Here is a 24,758-nt window from a genome sequence, read left to right on the forward strand (position 1 = left end):
CACTGATTAGGAAGTTAGGGGTTGTGGTTTCCCTTCTCCCGGCAGGTCACAAAGTTGCCGTGTGGCTTGCAGTGAGTCAGCAACTAAGAGGTCTTTATTCCATTACCTTTAAAAATAGAAAAACAACAGTGGCTGATCTATTCCATTGCATGACGACTCCACTCATTTGTAAAGAAAGCTTTAACAGCAAATGATCCAAAATTATAATAAGGTTGTAGAATATGACATGGGTGCCAAAAAAGAAAATACGATTTACCTTATGATACAATGTTAATCTCATAACTGACCTTAACAATCGAACCCACCCCATCTCCTCATTTTCACGATGAGAAATCAAGTCCACAGAGATGAAGTGACCAGCCCAGACTCACAAGCTAGTTGATGTCACAACACACAGGCTTTCTGATATTCAAATCAGTGTTTTTTTCCCAGCATACTCCTCTCCTGCTGTAAAATTAGTAAACACCTCCACAGAATCTCAAGAAATGAGCACTGGATTGATAGCAGACAGGATTCTGGGATCCATGTTGGACCACACCTGAAAAAATGCTTTGCCTAAAAGTGGAACTCAGAACCATTCTCTGAAAGACAAGTGAGGTACAACAAAGAAGGGAATCATTCCAAAAGGGCACATTTGCAACCCTAAACTCCTACTCAGGTCACTATCAAACCGCTTAGGAGGCTTTTGCTTGCATATGACAGAAACCACGTTTAGCTTACTCAAAAAAATAATATTAGAGAAAGTCCTGGCAGGTATAGAAAATGCACAGTCTTATTTGAGAAGTAGGAGTAGAAATTGCATTTTTCAAAAAACTAGAATTATGATACCAAACGTCTTATTAGACACCATATATTTTTATTTCAATTTTCCACCCCTAAAAAAAATAAAATCTGAATCAATACAGGCTGTGAAGCATTTTGAGTATTTATTTTTATGCAACAAGCCTTCATTTCTGATGTTTTCTTTTCCACATCTGTTCCACTTTTTTTTAAAAGAAAAAATGCTTTCCAGTAGCTGCTGCACAGTTAGGTAGTGGTCAACTAGTAGGAGATTAAAATCTAAAAATGTATGACAAATCTGACATTTTTCCAACATTCCAGCTAGGCATGTTATATCTTTTCTCTTCCTATTCATCGACTTCAGCAACTTGGATTTTATTTTAAGAATGCAAAAAGAAATCAATCCCTAAATCATTTTAATTTCTGTGGTTGAATTCACAAAATTTGATGTTTTAAAAACTGAGGAAGTATTTTGATGGTTTATCATGTAAATGCATATGTCATGCGTATATATATGAATACAGTATATGGAGTATTGTTTCCTTTTTAATTATAAACTTCTAATAATAGTTACATTTGGGGCTTACATGTGTCAAAGTGCTTTCATGTGAAATATCCTGTAATTTAGAATCTTTTGTCAGCATTTCTGAGCCATTTTTCTCAGCCTCCAATCTGTCTTTCAACTAATCTGGTCTTTGTCTAACATCTGACTCATCTGCTTTCTGAATTCTTTTGTGAGCTTTCACTGTAAGTTAGGAAATAGGGTGGTATATGTGTTATGCCCTGTTTACCAACATTTTTATGCAAGCAGATTAATTTAAATGCTGGGCTATTGTGAAAAGGATGACATGAATTTTTCCTTTTCTTAAGGTTTTCAATATTTAAAAAAAATGGAAAATGTTGTACAATAAAAAAAAGAAGAAGAAATTTAATCCTTGATATTGCTTTTTGTACGATTGGAAAAAGTTTCTCAGGAAAAAATTTGGTAATATTTTGTTTGAAATATAATTCAGTCCTTATGCAAATATGGGTCCTTAAATTTAGATTAACACCTGCAGTTGTGAAACTCCTAATGAAATATGCTTTTTTTTAATTTTAAAATTTTATTAATTTTTGCTCCCTGTCTCTCCCACTGCTCCCATAATCACCTTCCTTTGAAAAGTGAGGATGGGCAGTTGACATATATTTTAGAAAATCCTGTGTTTTCTTAGCTCTGCTCGGGGCCTATGGTCTTTGAAGTGATTTTCAGTGGTCTCTTACTAGTGTAAAAGTTTGGTCTCCTGTTAAATTGCCACCTTTGCTAAGGAGACTAATCCATTAGGGTCGACAGCTCTAAGAAGGTGCCATGGTGCCTGGGGCAATCTCTTGAGTTTCAGTTATAGCAGCTGCTGGGAGATGAGTTTGGGATGGTCCTTGTTACAGAAATTAGACGGATCAGGAAGTAAACAGAGGCGCCTTTCATCTGACCCAGCTCCGGGACCAGAGGGCGGGGCATGGGGGGAATTCCTCTACTAATTACTTTACGGGTCAGTTCCCTGAGTCTGATGTCAATGTCTGATACTCCTAATCTTAGGGGAAATTTTTGAAAAAGAGAAAGGAAAAAAAAAAAAAAAAATTACGAGCCATTGAAGCTGTCAAATTTTAACCTGGAAATGTCTCACCTTCTTGGCTTTACAATACGGCTGCCCTCTCCCTGTGGCTTCTGTCCCTGTGGGGGACAAGGGGCGAGGGGCGGCTGGAAGAGAAACATTGCAAATGCAGCCTTCCTGACCTGAAAACTCTCCCCTAAATTTCAAGAGTGCCCCCCCTTTCTTTATCAGTTTATTTATTTTAGATTTTTATACTGAATTTCCTTGCACTCGATGACTTGGGGCAAGGTCCAGCTGCTGTGTTCCCTGTTGGTAACATCTTCTTGATTTGACCTCTTGAAATTTCAGCCATGTCTTCAGCAGCCGCCTGGATCCTTACTGAGCAAAATGTGAACCGCATGCAGTCAAGTGTCTAGGGCCCGCCTGTGAGGACAAGCCTCAAGAAAACGAGAGAAAAGGCAAAATGTGTGGTTTTGCTTGAGGTAAAAGAATAACTCCAGGATCAGTTCGGGCAAAGAAGCTCCAACTTCCAGTTTCTTATTTGTTCTAATACCAATTGTTATGTTCCCTTCTATGCAATCAATTGTTACTATTTATTTATTTATTTATTTATTTATTTATTTATTTTTAAGACAGAGATTCACTAACTTTTTTAACCACACCAACAGTAAACTATCTTTTTGCTCCATTTAAAAAAGTCAAAATACCCTATTTCTATATAGGATATAGTTTCTTTAAAGAAAATATAAAAAGTTCAGAGAACAGTAAAAAAGGACAGATATTAATGTTCCCAAACACAGTTTTATAATCATTTTTTCTAGACAGATGTACATACCTGTTCACAAAATGGAATCATAGGTACCTGCATACTATATTAAGACCACATTTTTATTTAACAATAGCAAGAACATTTAAATGGTCAATAATGTTCCATTGTGCAGAGGCTGTGACATAATATATTTTTTAAAGATTTTATTTATTTATTTGACAGGGAGAGACACGGCGAGAGAAGGAACACAAGCAGGGGGAGTGGGAGAGGGAGAAGCAGGCTTCCTGCAGAGCAGGGGGCCTGACACGGGGCTCGATCCCAGGACCCTGAGATCACGACCTGAGCCGAAGGCAGACGCTTAACAACTGAGCCACCAAGACACCCCTCCTGTGCCATAATATTGCACACCCTGTTTACTGTGCAATTTCCTCAAAGGAAAAGATAAGCTAGGTGCTATGCTTTGTTTTGACATAACTCAAAAAGTAGAGAAGAGATGATGGCAATGATTAAAAGTTCTTTCTTTTGGTAGTTTACTTTCTAAAATGTATATTAATTCAGTATCTTCTTTTTTTCTGTGCTTTTTTCAGATATGAAAAGTTTTTGATATCTAATAGTAATGAGATTGATTGGGAAGGGGAAAACACTCTGAACTAAGATAAATATTGGCTTCCAATAGCAAAATGACCTCAAAGATTATTTTTCTGAATCAATATAATAGAGGCAACAGGATTGGTTACAAATTTTGTTTTTCTGTGAAAAGAATGAACTTTAAGAGTGAAACCTTACTTCTTGGGCAGTTTAGCTTTTGCACATTAAAATAGAAATTGTTCAATGCCACAAGATAGTCATTTCAAAAGACAAGTGGCAATTTCAGAAACCATATAATTTTTTAGTCCAAAATCCCTTGAAAGGCTAAATGTCCTTCAAGAAATTGACCCCTATATTCTTTAAAGATCTATTTCTTATCTAATTCCACCTAAGTGACTTGCCAAATGAATGAAACTATTTTGTCCACTTTGAAGTCAATATTCAGTCAATTTATGGACCCACACCACTGCCTGCTAGCCCCCACCCTAGATGACAGTTGCAAGCGCCACAGTATTACCTGGGCTTCTGACCCACCAGCTAAGGACTGGAGATTCCAATAACCTCTTCCTTAGGTTCTTTTAATTTGCTAGAGAGACTCAAAGAACTCAGGGAAACACCTACTTAACATTTACAGTTTATTAAAGGATGCGATCAAGGATCTGAATCAACAGCTAGATAACGAGATGCATAGGGCAAGGTATTGGAAAAAAGTATGAAGCTTCCATGTTCTCTCTGAGCCACCACTCTCCCCATCTCCATTATTTACCAACCGGGAAGCTCTTTGAATCCAGTCTTTTTGTTTTTGTGTGAAGGCTTCACTGCATAGTCATGATTGACTGAGTCTTTGGCCATTGGCTGATTCAATCTCCAGTCCCTCTACCCTCCCTGGAGGTCAGGGTATGAGGCTGAAAGTCCCAAACCTCTAATCACATGTTTGGTCTTCCTGGCAACTAGCACCCTGCCCTTGGGTAGGGTCCAAAAGTCACCTTTTAATAGAACAAAAGACACCTTTATCATTCTCAACACTTAGGAAATTCCAAGGGTTTTGGGAGCTGTGAGACAGGAACTGTGGACAAAGACCAAATATATATGAGAAATGTATATATGAAATTGACCAAACATATGTTTCTTATAAATCACAATATTACACCGAGTTACATACATGCCCAGCTATAGGCATGGGCTATACACACACACACACACACAGATATACACATAGATTCATACAGACACACATATCCAGACACATGCAAAGAAGATACACACATGCATAGTCACAGAAAACAGGACTAAAGAACCAAAACCAAGAATTTTGCAGTGCTTATCTGCTGGTAATGGAAATACTAAAACTCTTTTATTTGTTCTTTTCTTTTGCTCACTCATATTTGAAATTTCTTTGAAAGTTCAATTTTGGGCTGTGGTAAAAAGTACTACATCTTAAGTACATTACCAATGCACATTTTAAAGTAGCTAATGGGATAATATCACCTTTTCTATTTTAATTTCCATCAGTGTAATGGAAATAATTGATAGGATCAGCTGGAGAAAATAGGCAATTACTTAATGGAGTAAATTGTTTTTCTTTATATTTGTGTATAAGATGGTATAGGGGATAATAAAGAAAACACAGAAATCTTAATGAAAACTGATCACTCTGGAAAAGTTCATTTGTTGTAAGATGCCATTAACGTCTCCCATATGTAAGGCATGGCATGTCTCTGGTATTTTCTCCATCTGTTTTTAGGAGGTAATCAATCTATCTATAAAAAATGAGCCTTCACTGTATCATAAATAGATTCCAAAAATATTCCCTAATTGAGAGAGACAGACTAGTAGATCTTAGGGGGGAAATATCTAGATTTGTATATACCATTTAACAACACCCAATCCAAACGGGATTCTTCTATATTGCTAATTTCCTTCACTGGTTGAAATGAGATTTGGTGTCAGCATTCTCAGAATTTAATAATGAATGAATATTGTTATTTTATTCCTGGAAAGATTATGCATTCACTTTAACAGAGAAACATTTATTCTCTTTGATTATGACGGTCCTCATCAATTTTTCATTTCTCTCATAAGTGCTCATGATAAGGAAAATGAAGTTGAGATGGGCAATTCATCAGTTTCTGATAAAGATTTGTTGAGGACTTCTATTATTCTAGAAACTCGCCCTCATTTATCCAGTGCAACACTAATATTAATCCCTTTCCTTGCCTTAAATTTTTCTCCCCCTTTCAGAGACTGATAAATGGGATAATGTACATAAAAGTGCTTCGTAAACTCTGAAGTGCTACACAAATGTAAGGTATTATTATTTAAAATTATGATGTATGCTTGGCGTGCAGAATGGTGCTTTTTGCTTAATAATGATGTCTACTTCTCAATTGCTTGGAGGATCAGCTGAAATGGCTCATTGATTGGTAAATTAATGCCACAGTCTTGTTTAGTAGAGGTTTCTGAAACGAGCATTATTCCTGTCTTGAGGATTTCATGTGATACAGGAAGAATAGACACATGGCTTTTTAACATTTCATGACAACTGCTCTGCAGATGAAAGCGCACTATGTTTAGACGTGCTCTGTACCCTTGTATACTACTCCTCTTTTAATCCTTTTGACACTGATGGGCACTGAAATGCTCTACACATTCCTGTCACTGAAGGAAACATCTTATGGAGCCCTGATCCCTAAGAATATCTTGCTGTTCTCTTTCTCTCTCTCTTTTTTTTAAATCAGAGCATATTTTAGTATGAAAAGTAAATAAAGTCTCCTGGACTTGATTTTTTTTTCCATGCTCTAAAATGTCGTTCTCTTTGTGGCCCTGAGATATTATAAATTGACTTGCATTCTAAAAATCTTCAGTATTATCCCATGGAATCGCCTCTAAAACAGGTCCTTTCTGCTGCAATTTTTAAAGTTTGGGTTACCCATTCTAATTTCTCTGCAAAAGTCATTCTCAGCCAGGCTTTTATAATCTATGAGTGTGTTCTGAGCCCTTTACAATTGTGCCAGTAATGTGAAATAATATGGGGGGGGGAGGGGTAGTTAAACGAAGAACTTAACTGTGTTAGGACAATGTTTATTAGACAGAACACCTTATTGAATGGATCCTGTGAAGTGAATAACAGTAACATTCAGCCTGTTGTCTGTTGTAAGCTTAGTTTTAGTCTAAAGAAAAGCCAGTAGCAAAATAAGAACCTGGTGTCTGCCTTGTGGGTTCAACAGAGCGAGTTCAAGTTCAAGGCAGAAATTCTATTTAAGACCATCTTAGTTCTGAAAAAGTAAATAAATAAATAACTGTAAACCTTTTAAAGATATTCTATATCATCAGAGTATGATTGTACTATAATTTTTGCTTATTAAGTGTGTTGAGATTTTACTGTGCTTGAGCTCTGCTAACTAGTATTTCAGCACTTGGAAGTATGCCACAAATTCTAAAACGTTAGAAACTACGACTCTGCAGGAGTAGCAGACTTTAATCTCAGCCCACAAGAAGAAAGTTAGTAAAGGAAGAAGATCTCCTTATGTAATGGTCCTATTTCAGAGACTGAGTAAAGCCTTCTAATGAAATGTCACTTGTAACTGGCTTTAGTTGGTGTCTTATGACTTACATTTTCTACAAGTAATTTATTCCAAAAGTTGAAAGTCAAAGCCAATACTACCCACCAGCTCTTGAAAGAGTTTATTTTCCTGATGTATTTAAATACTTGTCAAAGAATATTTGATTCATTCTGAGCCACTATAAAATTGGGCACATTTTATATTTTCTTGGCATATGTATGTCCAAGAGGAGGAAGGGAGAATTTTATTTTTGTGAAAGAGAAAGCAATTTTATCTTCGGAATGATGGAGTTGTGGGAGCATGTATAGTTTGAGATGTGAAGAGGGAAGAAATGGTGTGGGACCATGGCTGAAAGGTCCCATTGAAACTGAAGAAAACTGTCAACATCCTGGCTCAGGATTACAGAACCGTATTGTGAATTTTAGTGGAATTGCAGACCACAGATCTCAATACACTAATATATGTATTATTTGAGATATGTGGCATAAGATGCTAAAGAAATTACCTCAAAATCTCAGTGGCCTAACACCATAAGCATATGTCCTGCTCATGTTGACTGCACTGTGGTCTTCTTGGTTGCTAGGTGACTTTTCTCATATTCCTTTAGCCACTCAGGCTCTTTCTATCTTGTGGCTTTGTCATCCTTGGGGGGTCTTCAGTTCTTTGCTGATCCTCTGTGGCCAGCCAACAAGTGAAGAAAGAGGATGAGCCTAGAGATTCTGAAAAAGTATTCTTAGTGGTCCTATCTAGAAGTGAGACCCTGAGTTCATTCCATTGGACAACTTCAGTGACATGGCCACATATAGAAGCAGGAGGGATACTGGAAAATGTACAACTTGGCCAGGAGGCTGGTTCACAGCAATAAATTAACACTGAAAAGGTAGTGTTTCTCTTTTGAGGATAGCCATTCGCCTCTGCCTCAGCAAAGCTCTATGGTTTTTCCCCAGCAGCACGAAACAGCCCAAGTATAAGAGTGGAAAATGAGTCTAGTGATTTCATTTGCATGTAAGGTTGTTTTTTGTTTTTTTTTTTTCCAAGAGAGTATGATGGAAGAGCAATGACAACAAGAAAGAGATTCAACTAATAATAGCCAAGTCCCGAGGCATTGAGGAAAGAATTGAATCCATGAAAAGTGAATATATTTGGAGAAAAAACCCAATCACATTGAGGTTGGAAAAGTGTAGGCAGGGAGGGAGAAAGCTGGAAGAGGTGAAATGATTTATTCATTAAGTGGGTTCTTGGAGTTTAGATTGAGAGTTGGACTGAAGAAAAAAAAAAAAAACACTGATTAAAAAAAACCCAAAAAACAAAAAACAAAAACCTGAGGGTGAGGCCACAGAAGTTAGTAGTCGCAGGAGATTGGAAAGATATGGTAGCTGAGGGAAAAAAAGGGACTGTGAGTCTAGGGTGTTAGGTAATGCATGTGAATTTTATTCCCAGGATAGGGAGAGGTGTTGGTTAATAATAAAAATGTTCTCTATTCTTCATACCCCCAATCTTGCCCTTTGCTCTTTCCTTTGTGAGTGTAGCATTCTGGCCATGTCTCAATGCTGGGCTGGGCCACATTATTAGTTTTGTTAGAAAATATGACACAAAGCAGAAGCTGAGATAAATATTGGCTTCCAATAGCAAAATTGGAACTTGCAGTCTAACTTTCTCTTTCCTCTTCCCCGACTCTGTCCTGCAGATATGCTTAGACTAGCTTGCTGATCTGATGAGACATTCTGAGCAGGGCTGAGTTGTCCAGTTGAACCTGCTGAGGTCATTGGAGACCAGCCAATAGCATGAAGAACTCGATCAAGATCAATAGAGCCATCGAGCCTACCTCGCTGGCTCCAGAGGAGTGAAGAATAAATGTTTATTTTTATATGGCATTGAAATGCTGTAGTTGGGTAGCATTACAGTGACAGTAAATAACTTATAGAAGACAACTGCTAAAAAGGAGCTCCACAAAGAACATGAGATAGGGATATGGAAACCCACGTCAATGGCAACGGTTTTTCAAATGCTTGCTACGAACAATATCCACTCAATGTATTGGCCAGATTAATTGAAACCCATCTCTTCTTCTTCCACCAGCTCCGTTCTAGGCTTACCTCACATTGTTGTATCTATACTTGTTAATGTCAATGACTTTTGTTATTGCAATTATGTACTTTAATTATCATGTAAATATAAGACACACAAAACATAGAACAGCTAGTCACCCATTCTGAATGCTTAGAATGCCATTGCCATCCTGTATTTTTTTTTTTTCTTAGAAGAATGGGGCTTTGTAATTTGGGGTATTTTAGTCAATGACTTTGTTTTCAATTCAAACACTCATGGGGGTTATTTCTGAGAGATAAACAAAGGATGCCAAGTTATTCTACAACACGTTTTCCAGATTTTGACCATATTTTAAACATTTTATTCAATACATTTGTTTATTCAATAGCTGTATTGAGGTATAATTTACACACCAAAAAATGGACACATTTTAAGTGTTCAATTGAATGGTTTCTAACAAAGTTAGAAAGTCATGCAACCATTATCACATCTAGTTTTAGTATATTTCTATCACCTCACAAGTTCCCTTTATGCCCTTTCAGTCAATCTCTGCACCCCCATTCCAAGCACCTGGCCACTCCTGATCTGATTTCTGTCACTACAACTTGGAGTTTTCTGGACATCTCATATAAATGGAATCATGCACTCTATATTCTTTTGTGTCTGGTGCCTTTAATTTAGCATAATATTTTTGAGGTTCATCCATGTTTTAACATCTAATATAATTGTGATATATTGAGTTTTCATTTTCATTCAGTTCAAATACTTTTTAATTTTTCTTGTTTCTTCTTTGATATATGGGTTACTTAGAAGTAGAGGGTCTAGTTTCTAACTATTTTAAGGATTTCTCAAATTTCTTTGTTGTTCATTTCTAATTTTTTTTCATTGTGGTTGGAGAACATACTTTGAATAATTTTAATTCACTTTAAATTTGTTGAGAGTTGCCTTATAAGTTAGCATTTGGTCTAGCTTAGATATTATTCTGTGTATGTTTAAAAAAAAAAAAAGTAGGGGTGCCTGGGTGGCTCAGTCGGTTAAGCTTAAATGTCTGCCTTCAGCCCAGGTCATGATCTCAGGGTCCTGGGATCCAGCCCCATGTTGGGCTCCCTGCTTGGTGGGGAGCCTGCTTCTCCCTCTCCCTCTGCTGCTCCCCCTGCTTGTACTCTCTCTCTGTCAAATAAATAAAATCTTTAAAAGGAAAAATAAATAAATAAATTTTTTTTTAAAGTGTATTCTGCTGTTACTGGGTATAATGTTTTACAACTCTGAGATAGGTCACAGTGGTTGACAGTGATGTTTAATTGTGCCATTTTCTGTCTAGATCTATCGGATATTAAGAATAGGATATTGAACGCAGATTCCAACAGTTAAATTGTTGATTTCACTTTCCTTTCCTGTCAGTTTTTGCTTCATGTATTTTGGATGTTTTTCTTTTAGGTGTACATACATTTGCATGTATGTATATTCTATCTTCCTAACATGATACAATAAAAATACATAATACAATATTTTTTGTCTTAGAGACTATTGTTTTTCTGGTATCAATATAGATACTCCAGCTCTCTTATAGCTACTATTTGCATGGCATATATTTTTTCTGTAAAACTCAACCTATTTGTGTCTCTGATTCTAATGTGTTTCTCTTGTGGAGTGTTGGATCTGGATTTTTTTGATCCAGTCTTAGAATCTCTGTTATTTGCTTAGAGTGCTTTGTTCACTCACATATAATGTGATTATTGATATAGCTGGTATTATTGGCTAATTTGCATTTCTTTTCTATACGTCCGAATTTTGTTCCTCTTGTACTGCCTCCTTTTATGTTAAAAATGTATTTTTTGTGTGTACAGTTTTGGTTCCCTGTTGATTTTTTTGAGTTATTTTTACAGTAGTTGCTATAGGGAGTACAATATACCTTTTAACTTTTTTTTATACTCTACTTTAGGTTAATAATGACCTAATTCCAGTAAAATATAGCAACTTTGTTCCAGTAGAGCTCTTTTCCTTCCCATTTCTTACAGCTCTGATTGACATATATATTATATGTGTATATGTTATAAAGCCATAAATGCAGTGTCAAAATTATTGTTTATGACTTTAAAAGAAATTTTTTTTAAAGATTTTATTTATTTATTTGAGACAGAGAGTGAGAGAGAGAGAGAGCACAAGAGGGGGGGAGCGGGAGAGGGAGAAGCAGACTCCCTGCTGAGCAGGGAGCACGATGCGGGACTCGATCCCAGGACTCCAGCATCATGACCTGAGCCGAAGGCAGTCGCTCAACCGACTGAGCCACCCAGGCGCCCCTAAAAGAAATTTTTTTAAGTACACAAGCTAGTTACATATTCTCTTATATTTACCCACATATTTTCCATTACCAATGCCATTCATGTGTTCCCCTTGATTTGAATTACCATTTGGTATGATTCTTTTTCAGTCTGTAGGACTTTCTTCAGTATTTCTTCTAGAGCAGTTCTGCTATTAATCAATTCTCTCAGCCATGGTTTATCTAAGAATACCTTTATTTTTCCTTCATTTTTGAAAGACAGTTTTATTGGACATAGACTTTTTGTCTCTTTTTGTTTTGTTTTGTCTTATTTTCAGGACTTCCGTTTTGCCATTCCACTACCTTCAGGCCCCCGTTGTTGTTGATAAAAAGTCAACTTTTATTTATATTGTTGTTCTGCAGTCAGTTTTCTTTTGATACTTTTGAGATTTTCTCCTTTCTCTTGGTCTTTCAACAGTTTAACCACAATGTAGTAGGTGTGGGTCTCTGAATTTATCCTGTTTGGTTTATTGGGCTTCTCGAATTTGTAATTTTTTCATCCAATTGCTTATAACTCCCAATTCCAAGTTGGAAGTTATAAGCATTTATTCTTTAAATACTTTTTCCTTCCCCTTTCTCTCTTTCCCTGGTAGGCTGATAGTTGTCCTATAAGTCTCTGATTCTCTGTTTATTTTTCTTCAGTCCTTTTCCTTTCTGATTTTCATTTTGGATAATTTCTACTGTTCTATCTTTAGGCTCACTTGTTCTTGTTCCTGCTGTGTCAAACCTACAGTTGAGCTCATGTAAATTTTTCCTTTCAATTATTGTACTTTTCCACTCCAGAATTTCCACATAGTCCTTTTTGGAGTTTCAATTTTTTTATTGTAACCCCTATTTGTTGATTCATCGTCATCATATTTTTCTTTAATTTTTGAACATGCATACATGTCACAGCTCTTTTGAAGATTTCTCTGCTAAAACCAACACCTTTACTCCCTCTTAGATAATTTTATTACTAGTTTTTCCTGTGTGTGGCTCACATTTTTCTGTTGTTTGAATACTCTTTTGGCTGAAAACACTGAAAAATATTAGGCAATTAATTATAGCAACTCTGGATTCTGATTATTTTCCCAGGTGGGCTGTTATTATCTTCATTTTGTTTTTATTTTTTAATAACTTGCCTGGACTATATCTGTGTGCTTGTCCTCTTCCTTCAGTATGTGGCCACTGTGTCTCTATTCACTTTTTTTAATTGTCATTATTTTTATGTTTTAGTCCAATATCCTAAGGATCACACCTGTGCCTGAACAGCTTAGTGGTTAGGCAATCATTTAGCCAGATTTTGTCCCCAGATACATCAAACCAATAAGGCTTGCCTCCTTTCCTGACAGATTTGTGTGTGATTCAGGGAACACATTTAAATGTCATGCAGCCTCCTAGTCAGTTGTACATGTGCTTACTTAGCTTACTTACTAAGCTTACTTAGTCTCTCTATGGCTCTCTGATGTGTAAGATGTCCTGGTTAAATGCCTGGCTAGTACATCATTCTGCTGCTCATCCCAGCATAACTCCACCTTCTTCTTTACCCTCCTTGTTTCCTACTGAGTTTGCCGCTTTTATTGACAATGTCCCCCGGTGTCGAATTTTTGCCCTGTGCCAAATCAGATTAGCCTCCTCTAGCAATAAAGCTGCTCATTTTTACAACCAGCCCTGCCTTCACAGCACTACAAACTTAACTGAACTGGGAAAAGGAGAAAATGGAACATCCCTTGGCAAGAATCCCCTGGTAACAACAGACTTTACTGTTTGTATCTGGAGCTCAAGGGTTTTTCATGAATAAATGTGTCTCTATTTGTTGTTTACTTTTGGTCATTTTCTAGAGCTGTGAATTGGTTGTTTTTGACCATATTGTCCAATTTCAGACTTGTTTAGCATGGAGGGGAATTGCCAACATTTCTTCACACTAGAAGAAACGTGGTCTTGGCAATATTTTAAGACATACTGCCCTGGAACCTTCTACATACAAAACATTACATACTTGCTAGTGATAACATTCAGTGTGAAGCCTATCTGACATCTGACTTTATACCCTCTCTCTACGTGCTATCAAATAATGGGACTATTATTTCATATATTTGAAATGACCAGTGACTGAGTGATAATTTGAGTGAGAGCCTTCTAGGGCTACAAAGACTATAAAATATATTCCCTATCCAGGGCGCCTTGGTGGCTCAGTCGTTAAGCTTCTGCCTTCGGCTCAGGTCATAATCCTAGGGTCCTGGGATCGAGCCCCGCATCGGGCTCCCTGCTCCGCGGGAAGCCTGCTTCTCCCTTTCCCACTCCCCCTGCTTGTGTTCCCTCTCTCACTGTGTCTCTCTATGTCAAATAAATAAATAAAATTAAAAAATATATATATTTTCCCTACCCACCTTGATAGAGTTACAGTGGTCTGGACTCTGTATAGATACTTAAGTCAGATCACTGTTAATAAAAAAAAAAAAACAGTTCCTTAGATATTCTTTGCATTTTTTCATATTCTCTGGGAGAAAGATACTGGGCCATCACTGTCTTCCCAGCAGTGGCCAAAAAATGGAGATATTTTGCTGTGCGTTGACAGTTGACTGCTGAAGAAACTTATTGTGACTAGAACACATCTTTCAAATTCCTGCAGAGCTCCTGCTATGAAAATATTCTTGTGATTAAAAGTAGTAGCTCTGGGGGTGCCTGGGTAGCTCAGTTGGCTAAGTGTCTGCCCTTGGCTGAAGTCATGATCCCAGGGTCCTGGGATTAAGCCCTGAGTCTTCAGGCTCCCTGCTCAGCAGGGAGTCTGCTTCTCCCTCTCCTTATGCCTCAACAACCCCCACCCACTCATGCTCGCTCGCTCTCTCAAATAAGTAAATAAATCTTTATTAAAAAATTGGTAGCTCTGCTCTTGGGCAAATGGCAGATGATGAGGATATTATTTCAGAATCTATAAAAGAAATAAGGAGGGAGACAACCTCAAACAAACAGTTCTGGACCAAATCTCTTAGCAGCCCTGTGGGAGTTAAAATAGGCTTGTGGGTTTTTTTAAAGTCTGTGAATAGACAGAAAAGATTGACTGAGTGTTGTGAAAAAATTGGATTATAGAACCTCACAAGAGAAGAGGGCGTTGCACGGGGTAAGGAGACATTACCTTTTGGCCTTACGGTATTGAAAGGTGGGGCTTGCGAGAACCAGGAGCCTCTCAGCTCTCAGTAAAGGACTGACTATAAGTTTTCTGAATTCCTTTAAGACAGAAGAGGAGGACTTTTATGTGAAGAACAGAAGGATAGAGGTGCTTGCTGACAGATGGTGGCTCTGGAGGACATTGTGGGACATGATAGAGCAAAGGAGGTTGGCAGAAAAACCGGAGAAGAGGTGAGAATTCTCCAAACAATAATATAACCTGAGGGCCTGACATTTGGGAATGAGGGTAAAACAACAACAAAAAATTTCTCCTCTCCAAAACCAGAGACACGTAATTAAAGAAAAAAAAGCCAGTGTTTACTTAAATGGTAAGTGTACTTTTAAGGGAATCAGCAGACAACTACAAATTAGTAACTAACCTTGTCTTCATCATCATCAGATTCTTATTATATTAAGTGAATCATTGTTTGGGAGTATTAGAAAAAAAGCCAGTGTGACTAAGAAAGTTTACTTTCACGTTTCAATGTATATTGTTAATGTGGAAACACAAATGTATATCTGGAGAGGCTCCCTTCTAAGGTGATACCTCTCTACCACCTGTCTAACAATTCATTGTAGCCCTGGGGCATTTTTTGGCGTCAGCTATTTGTAGTAAAAGGGAACTAATGAATAGTGCAAATGCCACTAAAAAAAAAATTAGAGTGCTTTTATCAGAAGGCACAGATGTTAACTTATCAGATGCAAGGAAAAGAAACTCTTGCTAATTGGATCCTATTCTCCCTCTGTCAGCTTCATTTAAGGAGACATTGAAATGTACACAGCTGGAATTTGGAAGTTCTCCTTAAACAAGACTACATAAAACCAAGCTGGTTTAGAGTACTTCTGTGTCTACTTCCTGTTTCTTTTTTTTCTAGGTTGGCTCATCTTTTGGCAGGAAGATGTCAGTGACACTGGAGTAAGGTATTAAGCAAACAGAAAAAGTTTCCAAAAGATAAGAAGGCATAGGGAATTGACAGCAAGAATGTAAATTGTTGAATTGCCAATCTCAAACTGACTCAAATTAGGCAAGGCATATTTCCAACCCAATCTCGATTTGCAGCTGATTTTAAAAAGAACCCTAAAAAAATAAATAAATAAAAATTTTAAAAATTAAAATAAATAAATAAGTAAATAAAAAGAACTCTAAGACTTCAGAGTGGAAAGTGACTTTAAATACTATTTAGTCCAACTATTCATTTCATAAGCTAGAAAGTTGAAGCTCAGAGAGGCGAAATGGCCAGATGAAAACCATAAAGTCCTATCCATGACAGGCCTTCACTAAGATCAAGCTTCCCTGAATCTCAGGTTAGTGCTGCTTTCAATATATCATCTTTCCTCACTCTCAAATTACATGACATTAAGATGTTATTGATTCTGATACAAATTCGTGTGTGTGTGGGGGGGAGGATCCCCACACCAGCAAGCAACTCTTCAACACTGGTAGGTGTCCTAGAACCTAATTCGGACACTATCTTCCTGGAAGTAGCATCAGATCCCATGGGTTAAGGACTCAGTCCCACAAAGCTTAAACAAAACTCCCCAAAGCTTAATATTGGCCTCTAAATAAAAGCATTATAAAATTCTCCACGTAGTTCATGTGCATCCCGTACACTTCTCTATCTCTATACTGGTGTGAGGGATGAAAAAAAAATCAAATTAAAAGAGACATGTTTTCCAGGTGAAAACAGAGAAATTCTAGGAATTCTCCATTCAGGCACACACAGATTACCCTAAGTGATTTCGTTGCTCTGTTTGCCTAAATCAAATAAATTATGGTTACCCCAGCCTATTAACTTGATTGCACAGTCAATATGCCATATATCATACTGGACTCTTCAGGGACGCTGGTAAGTATGACTGGAGGTTTTCAAAGTGTTTTGTGGCAAATCTACAATTTATTTCACATTTTCCTTGGCAAACTCTGATTTCCCTGCTCTGGCCACACACATAGAATATAAACTTCTTCACAGGAGTTCAGCCTAGCAGAGTGCCTAGCAAAGTATCTGACTCATAGAAGTTGCTGCCTCCTTCCTTGGATTTATGTTCTTCAGTTTTCATGTTAATTTTGTGATTTAAAAATGCTTTGTTCACCGTTTGTGGTATGCACATGTTCATTTTTGGACAATCATCCTAATCCCTTTATTCTTGTTGAATTACTTTTTATTTTATTTTTAAAAACTGTTTTGTATCAAACCAGGACCTTATTGAAAAAATTATGCTAAGAAAAATTTTGAAATTAAAAGCTAACACTCCTACTGTAAAAAAAAAAAAGTTTGCTCCAACAATAAAGAAATTTTAAGAGCTCTACTCCCATCACTTTTAAGAGCTAGTGATTCAATAAATACTAAGTAGCTAGAACTCAGACGGAATCCTCAGAAGTAACGGTCTTCTTTAATAACCTTGGCGATGATGCACAGATAACTAATGGAAATAACTGCTTCCACATCGCCAGAGATCTAAATGTGGACCTGGTTCAGTAGTTGGACAAATAAATCTGGAAAAGCAAAAAAGCAGACTCTGGGGTTTTGTTACGGTTCTGAGAATGGTGGTCACTGAGGGTGATGGCTTCTGTATCAAATGTGGAGAAATTGGGATTCCTGGCCAGCTTGGAGACTAGAAGAGTAAAGCAGCTTTGTAGAGCAGTCAGCAAATTCCCATGATGATACAAAAGCGGGAAAGCGTGCATTAACCAGTATTCTTCTGAACCTCATTGTTATGGCTTTTAGCAGTTTCGGATCAGCGTGTTAGATACAGAATTCACTGCTTCCTTGGATGGACCCTACAACCCAAAGAATGCAGCTCAGCTTCCCTCCACCAGCTTTAGTGAGATATTATTGACATATAACATATGTAACATAACATATATATGACATATAACATATATTGACATATAACATATTGACATATAACATATGTAATTGACATATAACATAAGATGTACAATATGATGATTAGACACATGTATCTATTACAAAATGATAACCACAATAAGGCTAATTAACATCTTCATCTCTTTACATAATTACGATTTGTGTGTGTGTGTGTTGAAGACATTCAAGATTACTCTCTTAACAACTCTCCAGTAGAGGCATATTTTGTTGATATTGCAGGTTTGGTTCTAGACCACTGCAATAGAGTGAATGTTAAAATAAAGCGAGTCAAATAAATTTTGTGATTTTCCAGTGCATATAGAAGTTATGTTTACACTATACTGTAAATTAGTAAATGTGCAATAGAGTTATGTCTAAAAAAGCAATGTATATACCTTAATTAATAAATACTTTATTGTTAAAAATGCTAACCATCGGGCACCTGGGTGGCTCAGATGGTTAAGCGTCTGCCTTCGGCTCAGGTCATGATCCCAGGGTCCTGGGATCGAGCCCCGCATTGGGCTCCCTGCTCTGCAGGAAGCCTGCTTCTCCCTCTCCCACTCCCCCTGCTTGCATTCCTGCTCTTGCTATGTCTCTCTCTGTCAAAAAAATAAATAAAATCTTTAAAAAAAAATGCTAACCATCATCTGAGCTTTCATCAAATCATATCACTGATCACAGATCACCATGACAAATATAATAAGATGAAAAAGCTTGAAACATTGTGAGAATCACCAAAATGTGACGCAGAACACAAAGTGAGCAAATGTTATTGGAAAAAATATGTGCTGATTGACTTGCACAAAGCAGGGTGTCCACAAACCTTCAATCTGTAAAAAATGCAGTATCTGCTAAGTGCAATAAAGCCAGGGACAATAAAATGAGGATTGCCTAAATATAACACAGCACTGGTAGTCACCATGCTGTGCATCAGATGCTCAGATCCTATGTATCTTATAGCTATGAGTAAGTGCCCTTCAATCAACATCTCCCAGTTTCTGACAACCACTCTCTATTTCTAGGAGTTCACTTTAAAAAAAAAAAAAAAAAGATTTTATTTATTTATTTGAGAGAGACATAGTGAGAAAGAGCATGAGTGCGTGTGTGGGGGGGTGCAGATGGACAGGGAGAAGCAGTCTCTCTGCTGAGCAGGGAGCCCAACATGGGACTTGATCCCAGGATCCTGAGATCATGACCTGAGCAGAAGGCAGACCCTTAACCAACTGAGCCACCCAGGCGTCCCTCTATGAGTTCATCTTGTTTAGATTCCACATAGAAGTGAGATCATACAGTATTCTTTCTCTGTCCGAGTTATTTCACTTAGCATCACGTCCTCAAAGTTTATGTATATACCACATCTTACCCATCCCATCCATTGAGGGACACTTAGGTTCTTTCCAAATCTTGGGAATTGTGAATAACGTTGCAATAAACATGGCGGTATAGACATCTCTTCAAGACAGTGTTTTCATTTCTTCCAGATATATACCCAGCAGTGGGATTGCTGGATTACATGGTAGTTCTATTCTTAAGTTTTTGAGGAAACTCCATACTCTTTTCCATAATGGCTGCACCAATTTACATTCCCGCCAACAGTGCACCAGTGTTCCCTTTTCTCCACAGCCTCGCCAACACTTGTTACTTCTTGTCATTTTGAAACAGACGTTCTAACAGTTGTGAGGATATAACTCATTATGGTTTTGATTCACATTTCTCTGATGATTAGTGATGTTGAGCATCCTTTCATGTACCTATTGGCCATTTGGATGTCTTTGGGAAAATGTCTATTAGATACTCTGTCCATATTGCAATTGGATTGTTTGGGGTTTCTTTTCTATTGAGTTGTAGGAGTCCTTTATATATGTTTGGATATTAAGTCCTTATCAGATAGATGGTCTGCAAATATTTTCTCCCATTCCATAGTTGCCCTTTTATTTTCTTCATGTTTCTTTTGCTATGCAGAAGCTTTTTAGTTTGATGTAGTCCCACTTGTTTATTCTTGCTTGTGTTCCTTGCACTTTTGGTGAGCTAGTTTCTTGATTCACTGGAGCCTGCTAGGGGCATGGTGTCACAGGATCCACCTGGGTCACTAGAGCTGACTGGTGCTAGGGTGAGGGAGGCGCCTGGGTTAAAAGAGGCTTGCAGGGAACCCCTAGGGTTGCGAGATTTGGCTTGGTGCTGGGTCTGGGGTCACAGTGAAGTCCACCACCCACTTTCCCCTCTTTCTCTCACAGAGTAGGTGTCTCTCCCAGCCAGCTTGCTCAGGCTTGGGGAAAGGGTAGTGGAAATTGTGTGAATCTAACTTTCCTACCCTCAGTGCATCTTTTTTACTTCTGTGCTTCATCCAGGTGCTATAATCCAGCACCTGCAATCTTAGGCTTTGGTGAAAGTATTTTTATGCATAGTTACTTGTTCAAATTGGTGTTTCCAAGGAGAACAAGCAGTAGAAATTCCTATGCCATTTTGCTGACATCAGACAGTTTTTATTTTCTTAATGCTATTAGATTGATTTACTAATATTTCTGGAGTGCTACTTCCAAATAATAACCTTTCTGATAATAAATATAATATAACATAATAATTATATTATTTCAATAACAATATTTTCTAAATAATATTATCTGAATTATGTTATCAAATAATACTATTTCAATTCTAAATATTTCATTTGTCCCATAGATACTTTTTGAATATGTGGCTCTCTGCTACCAAAAAAATTGGTGAGAATTCTGACTCACACTTCCATATTCACTGTAGCTTTCCTGGCATGCAAAGTGGCAGAAGACTTGAGTTGGGCCGTAGACCAGACAATATCTCTGTAGGTGAGCACAAAGTCACCCCTCCACCCTTCCTTCAGTATTCAGAATAATGAAATCAACATCCCAGAGCTGGTTTCCATTAAAACACATTTAAAACCAGTAAGCGTACATCTTAAGTGGAAAAATAAATAAATGAAGCTGAGCACCAAGGAAAGCATTTATACTGAACAATAATCATTAGAGCCTTCGAGTTGTCCATTTAAGGGGGCCATGTAGGGGAAGAAAGGAGGGTGGAGGAACTGGGTTTGGGAGAGCTTTGCATGTCTCAGATGAGGTCTCTGCATGGGATGGTTCAGGGAGACCAGAGATGGGGTCACTGAAGCGAATGATCTATCTTATAAATTAGACTTCAACTAGTGTAAAAGCTGCTGAAGTGAGGGACGAATTGTTTTGGTAGCCTGTCGGAAATCATTTCCAACCTGACAAGACGCCAGCAGCGCGGTATGATCTCCCAGCCTTCCTCTCTCACGCTGGGAGAGAAGCCGAGCTGAACAGGAGAAAATCCTCATCATGGAGGAAGCACCACCACTAAATCCTAAGGCCCAACATTGCCATTCGCCCCACTCACCACCTCCCTCCCTCCCCTCTCTTCCCCTCCACCCTCCCTCCTCCGCCATCCCTCAGTGGGTATAGAATTCAGTCTTTTATGGAATCAGAATGACTTGATATAAGCAATAGGAACAAAAAACAACATCAAAAGAAATTACACTGCCATCAAACTATCTCGTAATATCATTAGTGACCTAAATTAAAGCAAGATAATTGCCCCAGCAGACAACAAGCAGCCGTGAAGAATACTAATAACACAGAAAGCACATTCCGACACTCTGCCAGGAGCCAAGCTTGACGACAGTCCTGCAATTTTTGTGCCGATTAACTGACAAACATTTTCTCTCAAGTTTAGAAAAATAAAACCAATGAAACTCACCTTTTTGTTTGTTTGTTTTCTGCTTCTTGTTTTTAGGATCCTTCTTGGTAAAAGTGGCAGAAGCAGAAATGGGACCCGTGAAAGCTCTGCTGGATTTTGTGGAAGTCAGTGTCCTATAAAGTCCGAGAAATGCTAAATAAGCCATGGCTTTGATGAGAGAACAAAAACAATGTGATTTCTGACATATAGGTCAATGGCGTATTGGCTGTGTTTCACTTCATTTTCCGTAATAAATTGCGTAAGTAAGTAATTCCCCCTCAATTTTTTTAACCCTCTAATAATACCAATTTTATCAATTATGTTTCACATCAGCAACTTGTGGGCATGCTAAGGTTAAACATAGATAAAGACTGGGACTCCGGGATGGTTCAGTCAGTTAAGTCTCTGACTTGGCTCAGGTCATGATTCCAGGGTCCCAGGATTGAGCCCACCTTCCCCTCCTTGCTCAGTGGGGAGTCCACTTCTCCTTCTCCCTCTGCCCCTCCCCCTGTGCATGTGTGCTCTCTCTCTCAAATAAAATATTAAAAAAAAAAAATAGACAAACACTGAGATGACCCTACTTTTCTCCCCTCATACCTTTCTAGAGTCAAATTTGACATGAATAAAATTGAATAAAATGATTAGCTGCAATTTTACAGATTGGGATGAACTAGTTCTCTCCATCCTGTATGAGAAGTCCTCATGAGTTACTTGTGGTGGGGTTAAAACTTGAAGCTGAGGGTCCCTCTTTGCAAACCCAGCAGGATCCTTGGGCCACTATTTAAGTGATGTGCAGATACATAGCACCCACCTCAGTTCTACTCAATGAAGATAGGGTATAAATTAAGGTCTATTAACAACCTAAGAATTTTTTATTTCTTATGCTTTTCATTTGAAAGGGGATAACGAGTGCAAAGGTTTTCCATCTGCTTCCTTAGGAGCGCAAAAAAAAAAAAAGAGGTTCTGTCCACCAGGCCCTGCCTACCTTGTTCTCACTGGTGTTTAAGAGAGCCAAGCAGGATCATCTTCCAGGGGATATGTGTGGGCAGACTGCTGAACTCCTTCAGGGCAGTCAAGACCTAGAAATTTCCACATCCTGGAGTATTCACATAGTGCTTGACAAATCATAATGTTCTATAAATGCTTTTTGGAGTGAAAACTAGCAACCTGCCCTATACCCATACCTATGTTATGTTGTCTTCATTTTGGTGAATTCTGTGGAAAATAAAACTTCACATTATTTTCAGATATTTGGTGCTGACTTTTATTCTCCTCTTGTACCTTTTTATGGTCATTATTCCACATCCTCCCAGTAAACAACTTTGGTGCAACTAAAGACAGGTGTGACAGAGTACAAAGAGCTCTGGTCCTGGTCAGGATGTGTGGACATTACTGTGAGGTCTTGGAGAGTTATACAGCAGGACTGGGTCTCCCTACCTCTATTTTCAAAATGGAGATAGCATCTTCCACATGGAGTTGACAGAAGTTTAAACCGTGCTTAGCATGGTTCTTAATAACTATTAGCTAAATATCCATTATACTTGGCTCTAACTGATATACATTATTAATGGTCATATAAAAAGTAGAGTTCATGAGGTGCCTGGGTGGCTCAGTCTGTTAAGCGTCCGACTTTTGATTTCAGCTCAGGTCATGATCTCAGGGTTCTGGGATCGAGCCCCATATCAGACTCCACGCTCAGTGGGGAGTCTGTTTTTCCCTCTGCCCCTCCCTCTGCTCCCCCTGCTCATGCTCTCTCCCTGTCTCTCAAATAAATAAATAAAAAATAAATAAAATCTTTAAAAAAGTAGAGTTTACTGTAAAGATCATATAGCCCACCAGCCTCAGTTTAAACTTTAGAAAATAGACCCAAAATATCCAATAAATTTCCTAAGTCAGTACAACAAATTGGTAATAGAGATAAAACAACAATCCATTCCCCCCTCAGTGTCTCATTACCAGATCACTGTCTGAGTGTCAGACTCATTTTGATGTGGCAAAATTTTTATACCAATGTAGAATATGTATCTTTAACGCACTGCATAGTGCCTGGCCTCTAAGAGGTGACCAATATATCTAGTTTTTAAAGTCATTGAATAAGTAAAAGCTTTCTAAATGTTCAACAAGATCAGTGGTTCCAACCTGGGGACAGTTTTCTACCCGCCCCACCCCAAGACATTTGCCAGTTCAAGTTCAAGTCTTTCAGAACTTGGGAGAGAGGGAGAACTTAGGGCATCTAATGGATGAAGGCCAGAGATGCTGTCCACATTCCATAATTCAGGGACAGCATTCCACAGTAAAGAATTATCCTGTCCATATTATCAATACTGCTGTGTGGTAGAAAGCTTGAACTGGATCCATTTTCAGGATTTCCAAGTTCTTCCTCTTTTAGTTATAACAATTATTTATTCATGCTAATTTTACCTTCATAATCATTTTGAATTCATTTTCTTTAAATGATATACAAAACTAGTTGTTTCAAGTGGCAAATAAATAAAAATGTAAAAATAGTTCGGTTGTATTTGTTTCCTTTTGATTACTTGAAATTCCTTGGTTCAAGTTTAGGAAAATTAGATCCAAAGAAGAACTTTACTTGAAAACTGGGGGATATTTCTTAATCCAGTAGTTCCCATAAGTTAGTGAGCACCAGAAACATCTGGAAGTTTTGTTAAAATACTATTGCTGGCCCTACTCCCAGAGTTTCTGATTCACGGAATATGGTATGGGAATGGAGAACTTGTATTTCTAGTTAATTCCCAGATGATGATTCTGCTGGCTGAGGATGTCACCACGAGACTCACTGTGTTAATGTCCTAATTTCACCATTAGGTTGGGTGTGTGTTCTGCTTTATTTTAAATTCTCCCTGCTTTGTTTTGACACTAATGAGCAAGCCAATAGCCATTTGATTTTGATGAAAACATTTAAGTGGATCAAATAAAAGCCGAAAAAGAGCCCAAAGAATTCTATTCTTTAGGGTGTTTTGTTTAGCATGCTAGCACATATGAATAAAATCTTCTGAGAATGCCATAGACAGCTGGGGATGACATTCTTCCATAACTCTTTCCCTGTACTCTCTCACCTTTCTTATGTCTAAAATGTGTTACCATTGATTCAATGACAGGTTAGACATTTAGACAACTGCCAGTCTGAAATTAACAGAGTTAACTACAAAAGAAACATCAATGTAGGTTCTGTTTATTACTTTTGCAATTAGATTTGCATACCATTGATGCCTGCTCCCAAGTGTGCATTTATGATATAGAAAAGGGAAGATGAAAATGAGGCCAGATCTATGGCAAGTTCCTACTTAGCCTACTTTTTCCTCTCTTGCTTACATGTATTTTCCTACCCTGTGAATC

The sequence above is a fragment of the Mirounga leonina genome, unplaced genomic scaffold, assembly GCF_011800145.1.
Source record: "Mirounga leonina isolate KUSES-001 unplaced genomic scaffold, KU_Mleo_1.0 Mir_366, whole genome shotgun sequence".
Classification (NCBI taxonomy): domain Eukaryota; kingdom Metazoa; phylum Chordata; class Mammalia; order Carnivora; family Phocidae; genus Mirounga; species Mirounga leonina.